The sequence below is a fragment of the Pinus tabuliformis genome, chromosome 6 (genome assembly GCF_031772625.1).
Source record: "Pinus tabuliformis cultivar Carrire ecotype Pingquan chromosome 6, CPIR1, whole genome shotgun sequence".
NCBI classification, from domain to species: Eukaryota; Viridiplantae; Streptophyta; class Pinopsida; order Pinales; family Pinaceae; genus Pinus; species Pinus tabuliformis.
In genome coordinates, this window is record NC_142292.1 from 2055325990 (window position 1) to 2055339618 (window position 13629).

The window sequence follows — 13629 nt, forward strand, 5'->3', positions numbered from 1 at the left end:
TTGAAAGATTGCATAACCGCAGTCAAAAGTTGCCCTGCCTGTCAAATTTTTTATAGCAAAACCAGAAGACCACCTGCACCTCTGTAGCCAATAGTTGCTGTTGGGCCATTCGCCAAATGGGGCATTGATTTCATGACATGTAACCCCACCTCGACGGGGGGGCATGGGTATATCATAGTCGCAGTGGACTATTTTACCAAATGGGCCGAGGCGATGCCTACATTAGATAACACTGGTGAAACAACTACCCTTTTCTTTTTCAATCATGTAATCGCTAGATTCGGTGTTCCACAGGCTATAGTTAGAGATCATGGATCACATTTTCACAATCACATGATGGCCGAATTAGCTACCAAATTAGGGTTGTCTCATGACAGCTCTACTCCATATTACCCGCAGGCCAATGGACAAGTTGAAGCAATCAACAAGGTCCTGAAGTGCATGCTGCAAAGGATGATTGGAGTCCACAAAAGGAGTTGTCACCTGATCCTGTACTCAGCCTTGTGGGCATACCGAACATCGGTAAGGAACGCAACCGGGTTTACACCCTTCCAACTGATGTATGGCCTAGAAGCAATCTTACCAGTTCAGTGTGAAATCTCGTCCCTCAAACTCGCGATCGACCTTCTCCCCAGAACTTTAGAAGAGGAGGCTCGTTTCTTGGAACTAATCCAATTGGATGAAACCTGTCGTGATGCCGGTTTGGCTAACGAAGCCCATAAGAAACAAGTCAAGGTGCAGTTCAACAAGAAAGTCAAACCCTGTGTCTTCTCAGAAGGTGACCTGGTCTTACTTTACGACCAGGAATCCGATAAATTAGGAGCAGGTAAATTCAAGTCTTTATGGATGGGCCCTTATATTTTTAAACGTGTATTAGCAAAAGGAGCCTACGAGTTAATGGATTATGATAGAATTCCACTGGCGCAACCCCGTAACGGGTTGTACCTTAAGCATTACTATGCATGATTCAGTATGGTAACCTATATGCTTTTGTTACATTTTTGTTTTCACTAAGGGTAATCGTTTTGGTCAAGTAAATCCACTTTTTGTATTTGTTGCAGATGTCGAACCTATTGGAATCTTTTGTTGGATATGCCAATGGAGCAAGTCGTAGTTCGCGGAACCTGTCTTCTGCGGCCTGGGCCATTTTTGATCCAAGCGGCGAGTTAGTAAGTTTTAGAGGGGTATGTATTGGTCGATCAACGAATAACATCGCTGAATATAGCGTGTTGATAGAACGTCTCTCTGATGCCATCACACATGGCATATGTCGACTTGTCATCAAGATAGACTCACAGCTCATCATACTACAACTCACTGGTATCTACTCCGTCCGAAATCCAGCTATCTATTGCATGTTCCTAAGGGTCAAGATTTTGGAAAGGAAATTTGATTTTATTCAATATCATCATATTTCTAGAAGCTTAAACACATTAACTGACTCATTGGAAAATTATGTGTTAGATAAACATTTGCAATATTTGTAAAAAGAAGCATTTCATCAATATTTGCATTCGGATCATGTAACTTAACCAAAATAAAACTTTGAAAATCAAATATATATATATATATATATATATATATATATATATATATATATATACTATTTATGGTTTACACATAATGTTCTGTAACCAAGAAAAAAATGGTCAAATGACCCAAAATTCAAAAGGCTAGGGGGCACCCTAGTCTAATGATGCTGGTGATAACAAGTCACCACCTGTGCAATCATGCGTAAAAGCCTAGTCCATCGACTTGGCATGCCAGTAGTATGTCGCTGCAACCTTAGAGGCAGCTCGTCAGTCCTCACATCTGGAATACTGAGAGTGAGGCCCTCGACCTGATCCTATAATGTTGAAAGAGTCTCGGCCACATCGAGGTCGCGAAGGATAGCCCTTCCCACAGCCTCTCCTATTGGAGCGACAGCCGACACTCTCAGGCGTACTACTGGCTGAACGTGACCAACATCTACATGAGCACATGAGTTTCGATTAGTCTTGACAGAATAAATCACAAGGCCATTGTAAAGAGAAACGATAAACAGAAATATGGTCAAAGAATTTACCAATGGCACCCCACTGCTCGCCAGCCAGTAGTACCAAATCCGGGTCACCCCGGAAGTCCATACCAACATATGGATACTCGGAAAAACCATCTCCTGATGATCAAACCACCTAAAGAAGGTATTAGAAAAGGAAATCTGAGACTGACCAGCATGTCTGGACATATGGTCGACCCATCTCTGCATCCGTGGTTCAGTCGGTGGAGGTAAACCAAGTGAAATATACTGCGGCTGCATCAGCGGGATCTGTTCCAAGGCGAAGGCAGTCAAAATAGAACCATATCCAAAGTTCTTCAATCTTCCGTTTTTCACCTTGGTCAACTATTCTTTCATCATAAAGAGTACTACATCACACCAGTTGAACACCTTCAGTTCGAGACATTCTAAGGCATACTGCATTAAGACCAGTTGGCCACGTGAAGAGCCGCACCACCAGCCATCCTACCAAAGGTGAACAGAATGGTCCTCAGGGACCCGTCAGTGACATCTCGGATGATGATCTTGCCGTCTTTACTCGGCTGAGATCCCTCTTTGCAATACCTATGAATGTAATCTCTCACAGATTCACCCCCGCGGGCCGAACCTAATAAGGATATATGGGCATCCCGCCTCAATAAGCCGGTCAAAAAATAGATGTCCACGAAAGTCAAGGGGATGGATTTTCCCCTAATCCGGAACACCTGGCTGGTAGGCTCCCAAGCATCGAGCAAATACTGCAAAAAGTTGATTTGTTGCCTCATGCTAGAGATGCGGAAAAACTTGAACAGGCCACAGTTCCACAGTGCATTTGCCGTAACCAGATCATGTAAAGCAAGCATGTCCTCTTCTTCATGCTCATTTTCTCGCCATGTAATAGGCATTTTGCTCCAATAAATCTTTGAAAACAAACAAGAGAAGAGTTAGATCCTGATTTGGTGAGAAACAAGCAAAAATTTCCATTGAAAACTGTGAACAAATTTCCCTCCTTGCGCCCATCGCACCCCTAGCAGTGTTCTGGGTGCGTTGCATGCCAACTGTCCAATGGGTAGGCTAACATGCAACGCACCTTTCGATATAGAAAGGGTGCGATGGAGCAAAAGCAAGTTTTTCAAACCCCAGAGGCTCAGAAAAACCAGAAATCAGGCTCAGAATGCAAAATGGAAAGGATGAAATGAAAGAGCTCAAGTTTAGCTCCTACCTGGTCCAAACGGCGCCAAAAATCGTCCACAGAATCTCCCGGAATCAGCTAGTGAAAATCAAAGGGGAAAGCACCTCCAAAGCTCCAACAAGCCAAAGTTCAAATGAAATGGTAAAATGAGGGGTAAAAGCACTTTTAAATTACTTTTTACGTAATTCAAGTAAAATATTATTGTCTTAACTCATTTTCCAAACATGTATTGTTCATTTCTAACTAGTTTGATGAAGCAATTGAGCATGCAGCACAACCTTTGAAGGAACAATGTCATTAATGGTAAAGTCAAGAAATGACTGTTATATCGAGCAGTTTTAACACATACTTCAAGCTCGTTAAAAAGTAAACATAAGCAATCAGAAATTGTTTCCCCAGTGTTTAAGCTCATTTTAAAATAAAAAATGAACCAATTTCCAGTAAATAACCATCGTGAATGTATTACTTCAGCCTTTGAAGCCTTGGTCGTGTTCTCATCATCACCTCCACTCTGTATTGGCTAATCATTCACCTCCACTTGATTGTTTACCCATTTTGAGGAACAACTGTGAAGAGTGATCTTGTTAGCCATCCTTGTGACACTGCCGTGATTGGAAAATTCCAAACCTTACCTGGAATCAACTGCTACCCGAATCTATCACTCGTTCCTCAAAAAATGAGTCTCCTTTAAGCTCTTTTCAACTGACTCGTAAAATATGAAAATATTGCCGAGCCATTGGCCTCTCAAGCTCGTTAAAGTGACCGGAAGTGCTATCCCTCCCTTATATTTTTAATCTTTTTGGACCTGAGGGATTATTACACAAAAAGATCAAGCGCTTGTTTTGTTCGGCTCGTTAAAATTACCGAAAATTCATCCCTTTCGTATTATTTTATACTTTTTCGGACTTAAGGGATTAGATGACGAAAACAGATTTTTGGAGTTTCCTTTATGTCCCTTTTTCAGACTCTCTAAAATTGAAAAGGACCGAGTTATCTTTGTCGTTAAACTCGTTAAAACCTAATAGCGACAAACTTGTCCATAACAGACAAAAACGAGTTTCACTATCACTAGGCTTGTTAAAACATAGTGATGGGTTTGCCCGAAGGGAAAATTATAGAACAAGCATATCTTGTCCTCCTCAAGCTTGAAAAAAATAAAGAGGTACTGAAAACTTGAAGAAACTTTGTTGGTAGCAAATCGCTCTTGAACATGACACTTTCACTCTGCATCCGAGTCGGGTTGGGTTGTTCCATTCACTGGTCACATCACCATGGTTCCATCACACCATCCACATTTGGGGTTAATGCTACCAATCCATCATGTCAGTGTCACCGATATGTTCAAGAGAAGTCGCTCAGAGAATTCACCTGTGTCTCACCCACTATAATACATTTTTGCTCCATTCTTTCATGACCGCCACCCTGAACCGTATATCACCAGATCGTTTTCACCTCCATTAAAATCATTTGCTCCGTTCCATGTCATTGATGTGGGATTCACTAAGGCCCTCCTATGACAGATTGCTTCTTTTCGACATCAGCTCATTATCCAAGAAGTCGATCTAGGAACAACCCTTTCAGTACTTTGAAGCTTGCATGCCTCAATGGAAAGTTTCTCACTTCCAGCGACAGGTTTACATCAATGGCCTTCGACCGAAAGATTTTGCGTGGTGTTTGATGCCAAGTCCCTTATTCACACCATGTGAATTGTACTGCAATACCTTAAGGGTCATCATCATTATCAGTGATTCCTCTCGCGCTTGTTAACAGCTTACATCATTGGCTGGTAATCAGGCAATGTCTTTCTGTGTTCGACTCCAGAACTTCTCTCGCATGGATCGACTTGTACTTTGAGTGAAGATCGAATGAGATTGAAGACCCCGGATCTAGTTTCATCCATTTAGGCCACAATATATATTCAGGAAAATAAAGACATCAAGTGTACATCATTGTTGCATAGATAATCATCCAATCTAAGGGATGATGGCTCTACTAGAATCATCAGTCTACACTTAGACGATTGTCCATCCTATGTACATGAAAATGGATTTATAAAGTTGAGCATGGGAATGCCTACCTCAGCTAGATCATGAAAATAATATGAAGATAATGTATTGTATTTTATCTTATTACAGGTCGCCTTCCAGCTTGAAAAAACTTCGGATCCTCATGATAAAGCATTTCACCCGACATCAAAAGATTAACGACCTCGCTAGACCCTATCACACTGACGGAGGGAGATTTATACGACATTGGTGACAGAGTTAGAGATGTACCGCTGAGGCCCTGCAGCAATTTGAAAAGAAGCAGATGATCATCCTAGGGGCCATCTAGACTGGACTGCAAGAGTTGCAGAGCTGTGCATTGCAAGTTGGTACGGTGTCTACCAGCTTGGCTATTGACACATCAGAGGCTGCTGATATGCTGCGCACAAAGGCTTCCAATGCACTAGTGCTACCAGATGGAGCACTGACAACAGAAAATCAGGCTGACAGGCCCACTATCAGCACCTTGAAGGGAGTGATATTGAACTTGGCAGTGCTCCCGCACGAAGCACTCCACCTCTTGCAGGATGGAGTAATTTTAGAGTTGAGGGCCTGCGAGCACCGTGCCCTCCAAGTGATCACTGAACAGAAAATAAACAATGAGCAGATGGCCTTATAGAGGAATGTTGACATCGCCGCCAAGGCCGAGGTGACCAGCCAGAGAAAGAAGATCATATAGGTCATGGAGGAAGCCTACAGAATGGTCTTAGAATTGGCCATTCCGGAGGAGGAGCTAGTCAAGGTTTTCATCCATAAATTGGCCACAGGGGTGCATGACACTCGGACGGAAATGGCACAGGTTGATTTCGAGTTGATCTTGCAGATTACAGAGCTCCAGTTGAGGGCTCAGCCTTCAATACCTCCAGAATTAAAGGAACAATGGGTAGCGACTGTCAAAGAAGTAGTCGTGGCAGTGGAGAGTACAGTAGCAGACTGCACACAATTGTTCGAACAATCATTTGAGGTCTTGACCAGCTTGCAGGAGGACCCGAACATCTAGAGGCTAGAGATGGAAGCGCACAAACTCCAACAATGCTATGACGAAGTTAACAGCACAGCGTGAACCGTTGCACTGGCACAGAGGTTAGCCAAGCTGTAGGAAGCCAAGCAGGTGAAGGAACAGGTGGATGCAACACTACACAAGGAAGTAGTGCTGAAGGCACGACTAAAGCCCTGGATGGATGAAGCTTATGTAGTCATAGGAAACATTGAAGGCAAGGTTATGAATCTATGAGTGACACAACAATAGCTTCAGGCTAACAACGTAGGGGCCGTAACTGAGAAGACAATCAAAGATGCGAAGCACGAAGCAGCTCAGTGCACAGCTGAAGTTGCAGTCATCAAGGTCGAGCAGGATGGGCTTCATGCAAAGATTTTAGTGCCTACTGAGTGACTCAAGGGTGAGTCACGATGTTTGTGTTGGGGTCTTGTTAGGAGCAAGATCCCCCAAGAGCAGTTTTGGGGCTAAAAGCCGATGTTTAATTCAAATTTTTGTAATATTATCGTAAAGACTCCTCATTTTGTGGTCACGGAGCATGACGGTGTTATGGGTCATAAAGGGTAGTCCTCCCTTCATTTTGTAAAGTAAAGTCAGCTGTAAGAGATCTACCCATGGTTCGCAAACCATGGGATTGTATAAAAAGAGCTAAGCTCTAAGTAGTTTAGGCATCGATGGATAGAATGGAAGATCATGTAATAGAGTGATAGATCTGAAGCAGAAGTCTAAGTCATGGGTCGTAGTGTAGATAGAGGCTCTGTAGCTGAGTTCACAGAGGCCTAGGGTAGAAGTCTGCAGCTGAGTGCGTGGACCCTTGCGGCTATGTGCGAAGGGTGAACATAGTCTGTAACACTTGAAAGATATTAATAAAAAGAGTTATTCTGCAATTTCTGTGTATTTGTTCTGTTGATGGGTTTGGATATTTTGTGTATGAATTTCCTTTATTATGCTTCTATGGTGTGCGAATGAATACACTTACATTGAATAATTAAATGTAATTATGAATATTTGGTTACGTGGTGATAACTTTAAGTATTCGGAAAAAGAAGAAAATCATTTACGGTAATTGAGGAATCTGCACAACGCACTACCATAATAGCGTGAAAGTACCTGAGCCCCGGGTTAGGGCTACCCGAAGGTCAATCGTATACTTTCGTGAAGGTATTAAAAGCCGAAATAAAGGGTTTGTCTTACAAGCCCTAGAGCGAGATCACCTGCGTGAATGCAGGGATAGAAGAGATCAAACAACATCACAACCATTTCAGGGTGTGGAAACTTGGTTCTAGCATCCCCCCATACTACTTCGGGTGAGACTTCGGTCATCACTCTGTGGGCCAATGCTGAAAGGGCCAGTATTGTAGGGATTTTTTTGGCTAATTAACATTGTACCTGGGTCAAGCCCCCTCAAGCCAACAGTATTACGTGGAACAAAAGGAATGGCCATCAGAATTTAAACATATGGCTAAAACTAACGCTACAGACACGTTTCAATTTGGGAAACATGAGTTTATTTAAGATCAGTGGGGTAGGCAATGACTGGCTATGGCTGTGACTGACACCTAGCTAATATGATCAACCAAATCAATTAACCACTACCACTTGACTTGACTTAAAGTTTGTGACCTATGAAATCATGAAATCTCATGATTTGGATTAAATATTTCGTCATTATGACATGTGGACAATTGAAAATGGTTGCATTTTCGGCTTTATTTTTTTTTAAATGGGAGACACTACAGGAAATTCCTGTAGCATCGGAAAACTAAAAGGAAAATAGGAAATTTCTTAGATTATCTTCTGGATCCATCGCATACGGATTCTTTTCCATCAACGTTTCGAACCAGCAACGGTGGTTCATCTTCAGGATGTGAAAATATTGAAAGACTGGTCTTATTTTTATATATATAGATGCTTAGCCGACAGATATCATTAATTTAATCATTCTTTTTTACTTTTAGGTTTTATGAATATATTAATTTAATTTAATTTAATTTTAATTAATTATTTCTATTTTAATTATTTTAATTTAATTTTTAATTATTCCTTATTTTAATTATTATTATTTCTTATTTTAATTATAATTATTTATTTATTTTGATTATTATAATTATTAATTTTAAATGTTGCAATTATATTGATTCTATAATTGTTTTAATGGTATAAATTTTAATTATTTGTTTATTTTAATTATTATTTTAATTCATTATTAATTATTAATTTGAATTGTTTTGATTGTATTTATTTCGATTATTTCTTTATTTTTAATTATTATTCTAATTAATTATTAATTTTTAATTGTCAATTGTTATAATTATATTTGTTCCAATTTATTTATTAATTATGATAATAAATTTAAATTGTTCTAATATATTTATTAATTGTAATTATAAATTTAATTGTTGTAATTATATTTATTTCAATTTATTTATTTATTCATTTATTTAGTTTTTATTTATTTATTTAGTAATTTTAATTGTTTTGATTGTATTTATTTTGATTATTTATTTGTTTTTTAATTATTATTTTTATTAACTATTAATTTCTAATTGTTAATTGTTATAATTATATTTGTTCAAATTTATTTATTTAATTATAATTATAAATTTAAATTGTTCTAATATATTTATTAATTATAATTATAATTATAGATTTAATTGTTGCAATTAAATCTATAATTATAATTATAATTAATAAATATATTAGAACAATTTAAATTTATAATTATAATTAAATAAATAAATTTGAACAAATATAATTATAACAATTAACAATTAGAAATTAATAGTTAATAAAAATAGTAATTAAAAACAAATAAATAATCAAAATAAATACAATCAAAAAAATTAAAATAAATAAATAAATAAATGAATGAATAAATAAATAAATTTAAATAAATATAATTACAACAATTAAATTTATAATTACAATTAATAAATATATTAGAACAATTTAAATTTATTATCATAATTAATAAATAAATTGGAACATATATAATTATAACAATTAACAATTAATAATTAATTAGAATAATAATTAAAAATAAAGAAATAATCAAAATAAATACAATCAAAACAATCAAAATTAATAATTAAAATAATTATAATAATCAAAATAAATAAATAATTAAAATTGAAATTAATTAAAATAAATAATAATTAAAAATAAGATTAAAAAAATAAAAAAAAATTATAATTAAAATAAGAAATAATTAAAATTAAAATAAGGAATAATTAAAAAATAAATTAAAATAATTAAAATAGAAATAATTAATTAAAATTAAATTAAATTAAATTAATACAATCATAAAACGTAAAAGTAAAAAAGAATAATTAAATTAATGATATCTGTCGGCTAAGCATCTCTATATATAAAAATAAGACCAGTCTTTCAATATTTTCACATCCTGAAGATGAACCACCGTTGCTGGTTCGAAACGTCGATGAAAAAGAATCCTTATGTGATGGATCCGGAAGATAATCTAAGCAAAACCTCAAAGACAAAAATAGGAAATAAAATAGGAACGAAAAGACAGCCTGAAAAATAGGGGAGACTATCTGAACAAGAAAATCAGGCGCTATCGGAAATTCTGGTAGCGTTTTTTTTTTTTTTTTAAATTTACAAAATTAATCCTAAAAAATAAAAATTCTAAAACCTACTCATGACTTAGCCTAGAACGGTGCTAACACCTTGCACAATAGTTTATGTAGCCTTCTCTATTAGCTATTTATGCTCAAATATGATTTGAATAGAAGGCCAAATCTCATTCATAGAGGCTAATATATTCTTCCAAATAGTTTGCTTGGCTTGGGCCAAGGTCTAACCAATTGAAGTGTCTCTCTCTACCTTGTGCAACTTCTCCAACAGTCTCTGGGATTTCTCCATTTCAGTAACCCGAGCAACTTCAACTTTGGCCTTTTGCACTTCCAAAGCTTTGAGTGGGGCCTGCAAAGTCTCAATCTACTTTGACTATAGTGACATGTTTTGTAGTGTCTGTGTTACCTGTTCATCACTTGCAGTCTGAGTGGAAGAAGTAGATGCAGTGGTTTCCACTGTTGATGGAAGCTCAGAAATAGGTATGACATCCAGGGGGACAATATCCATCTTCATACTATGGTATGACATCCATTTCTCCATCTCTGCCTCCACCTTCCTAATCTGTATAATTTGTTCTATGATCAATTTCATCATATATGTTTTCTATGCTTCACCTTCTTCGATATCTTTGGTCATTGGATCTTCTGTGGCTGGCACCTTGAGATACTTTCTTAAGGATGTAATGTCCAGGTTCTTCTTTTTGATAATCTCCTCAGCAACATTGGCATCTTTGGAATCATATCCAATTTTAATCACCAAGTCTTCCAAAGACTTAATCTTGTTATCTTTTTCCAAGGAGGAGACTTTCTCCATCTTCAACTGTGACTAGACATTTGCAAAAGAATCCTGCAATTTAGAAAGTGACATAGTAGTGTTTGTCAAAGTGGAGGATATCATTTCACCAGTTTTCTTATGCTCCTCCATTTGACCAATGGGATGTATTTCCTTTCTGCTAAATTCAAAAGTAATTCTCTTGTAGTCTGTTGCTGCTTTTGGTTGTGGAACCTTGGCCTCAAGAAAGGCCATCTGTATTTTTCCATGCTCTGAATCAAAGACTGACAACAACCTACTTTTTGAGCTAGAGGTTTGCTTCCAAAATTGGTTATAAGAGCTATTTTTCAGAATTTCATTTTTGATCTTTATCTCCCTGTACCTGTAAAAAATTGTCTTCTCTTTTTTTCTTTGGACATTCTGTGATTCCAGCTCAGTTTCCTTGTGACCTTGTGAAGATGAAGGTTCAGTAGGAGATGTTGTGAATTTGGTAGTTGTAGGTGGTGAATCTGTGATGATGATGGTTTCCTTCCATTCAGTTTCTTTGTCCAATTCTACTCTTAGAGTTACCTTTGCTCTTTTCCTATAGCTGATTCTGAATTCTTTAGCTTCACTCCCAGTTGTAGATGATGATCCTTCCTCCCTTTTTATTTTTCTTGATTTTTCCTGAGGATTAGGAGTCTACAAACTAGAAGTAGAAACAAGTTGTTCTTTAGCTTCTTCCAAGGTATTTTCTGTCCACTCCAGTTGATTAGCATACTGCTCTCTGTCTAGCCTTGAAGTGTGAATGTAAGGAGTTTCTTTGTTCTCCACTCTGAGCTTTGAAATAATGCCACAAGGGTCATAAGACCATGTAAATCTCAAACTGAACTTCATTTCTTTAATAATTCTATCTGCCTCCTCACCTCTTTTCCTTATGTTGCACACAAATGGGCCCACCTCTGTCCTAATTCTGAATTGTGCCTTCTTCTTGGCCACTACAAAGTGGATTTCATCTGAATTCAACATCTGCTTGATATACTCCAGGGAAAAAATCCTCATTGGGAGGCATTTACGGAGTTTATAGGGGGCCAATTCACAACCATATACCCTAATTTCTGTTTAATTTCAGTATAAATACCAATCCCCGGTCTTTTCTTGGTCTAACAAATGCAAAATTCTCTCAATTTCCTCACTGATTCTAGGTGGTACTGCATTGTTTAGAATGTTCATGGCTGGATGAACAAAATATTCAATAAACTACTTGTAGGTGAATTATTTTTGTTCTCGCATGACCAATCAGGTCCAAAATATTACTGGCTACTGGTTCCTTGCATCATCAAGCTTCTGCAATGCAAGACTGAATTTGTCTACCTGATAATAGAGGAACACATAAATCAAAATAAAGGTGTAATTGAACACCAGTTCTATAGGAAACTTTATGAACTGTTGATGGATACTATTAGCCAAGAATTGACTGAAGTTGAATACCAAGGAGGGCTTGATGTATGTGGAAAATATGGAGAGGAATCCTAAAATTGTCTCATCTACCCACTGATCAGAATAATAGCCTAAAATGTAAGAAATCATGGAAATAATTTGCTTGGCCTGATCAAGGAAAATTGAAGAAGGATGTGGAGGATTCTTTTTGGGTAAATGGGCATTCTCTAATTCTGGTTCTGGTGGAAATGTCCATCTTTTAATAAAGCTGGGTGAGGGCTTCTAGGGAGAAAGGGGAAACATCTTCCACAGTGGGGGCCAGCATCATTTGGTCAATGGATTGGGCTGTAATGGTGAAAATAATGTCACCTGTAGCAGAAATGATGGCTCTTTGGGTAGGGACATAGCAAGCTTGACACCTTCTAGGAAATTCTGGGGCTTGAAATGTTAAGGGAAAAATATAATGGGGGAGGTTTGACTCCCAGACCCCAATTTCATCGGTTTTGTCTGTGTGTTTATCCTCTAACCAACAATACAATTCTAGAAAATCATAGTCACACTTAATTTGATTTATCCTGTAATCCCTATTAGCTAAAGGTATATGATCTAAATCTACAGAAGGGGGAATTAAAGGATTAATGGGCTTATCTCGAGTCTTAGTCTTAGGAGGAATGACTGTAAAAATCTGTGAATATGATGAATTTGCAAAGGAGGCTTACGCACAGAAAAATAATGGACTGTCAGGCGAAAATGAAAGGGAACTATCATTTTTTTATGTCTTGATCTGGTCGCAGAATATCTCTGAGAGTGAATGCTACGTCAAAACATCAGTAACAAAAAATAGAAGTGAAGAAGGGATTAGAATGATAGGTGTAGGAGATTTTAAATCTTGGGACGAATGTCCCGTTGAAAATGGCACGAGACCATTAGGTTGAACGGTTACCCGGGAGAAAAATGAATTAAATGGAGAACGATCCTTTTGGCTGAGAATGCATTTAATAGACCAACAGTTATGCCATGTGGCATGTGTAGAATGGTGGACAGAAAGTGGTGGGGTGAAACAGAGTAGATGAGGGAAAGTAGTTTCAGGAGGGGGTAGTGGGAGGTTAATGGTTTTGGTGGGGGGGGGGGGTGTGAAATCACCAGTATGCACCATGTAAGGGATGGGGACCAGCCAATAAAACAACTTTTTGGACCCCCCTGGTGGTGAAGGAAAAATGGTGAGGGGGGGCCGAAAACAACTGAGGGCTGTTGATGAAGAAAGGGAGTGGATCTCGAGGCCTTTAATGTTGTTGAACTTTAACCATAAGTGAAAAACAAGATTTGTCCCCTTGTGCTTTTAATATTTTCTTTTTGAACATAGGATAAGGATAAATTATGAAATATTTGAAATAATTTATTCATAGCACGTACATTTTCCTTTTCACTTTATCCCTAAAACTTAGGATAAAATTACATGTACCTATATTTGCAAAACTAATCAAATCTATCTACCACATGACTAAAGTAGCATTTTTTAATCTTTCCTCTAGGGTGCACTTTGACTAGCAAACCAGGTTTATTTTATTTTATACAGAATGGAAAAAACACCTAA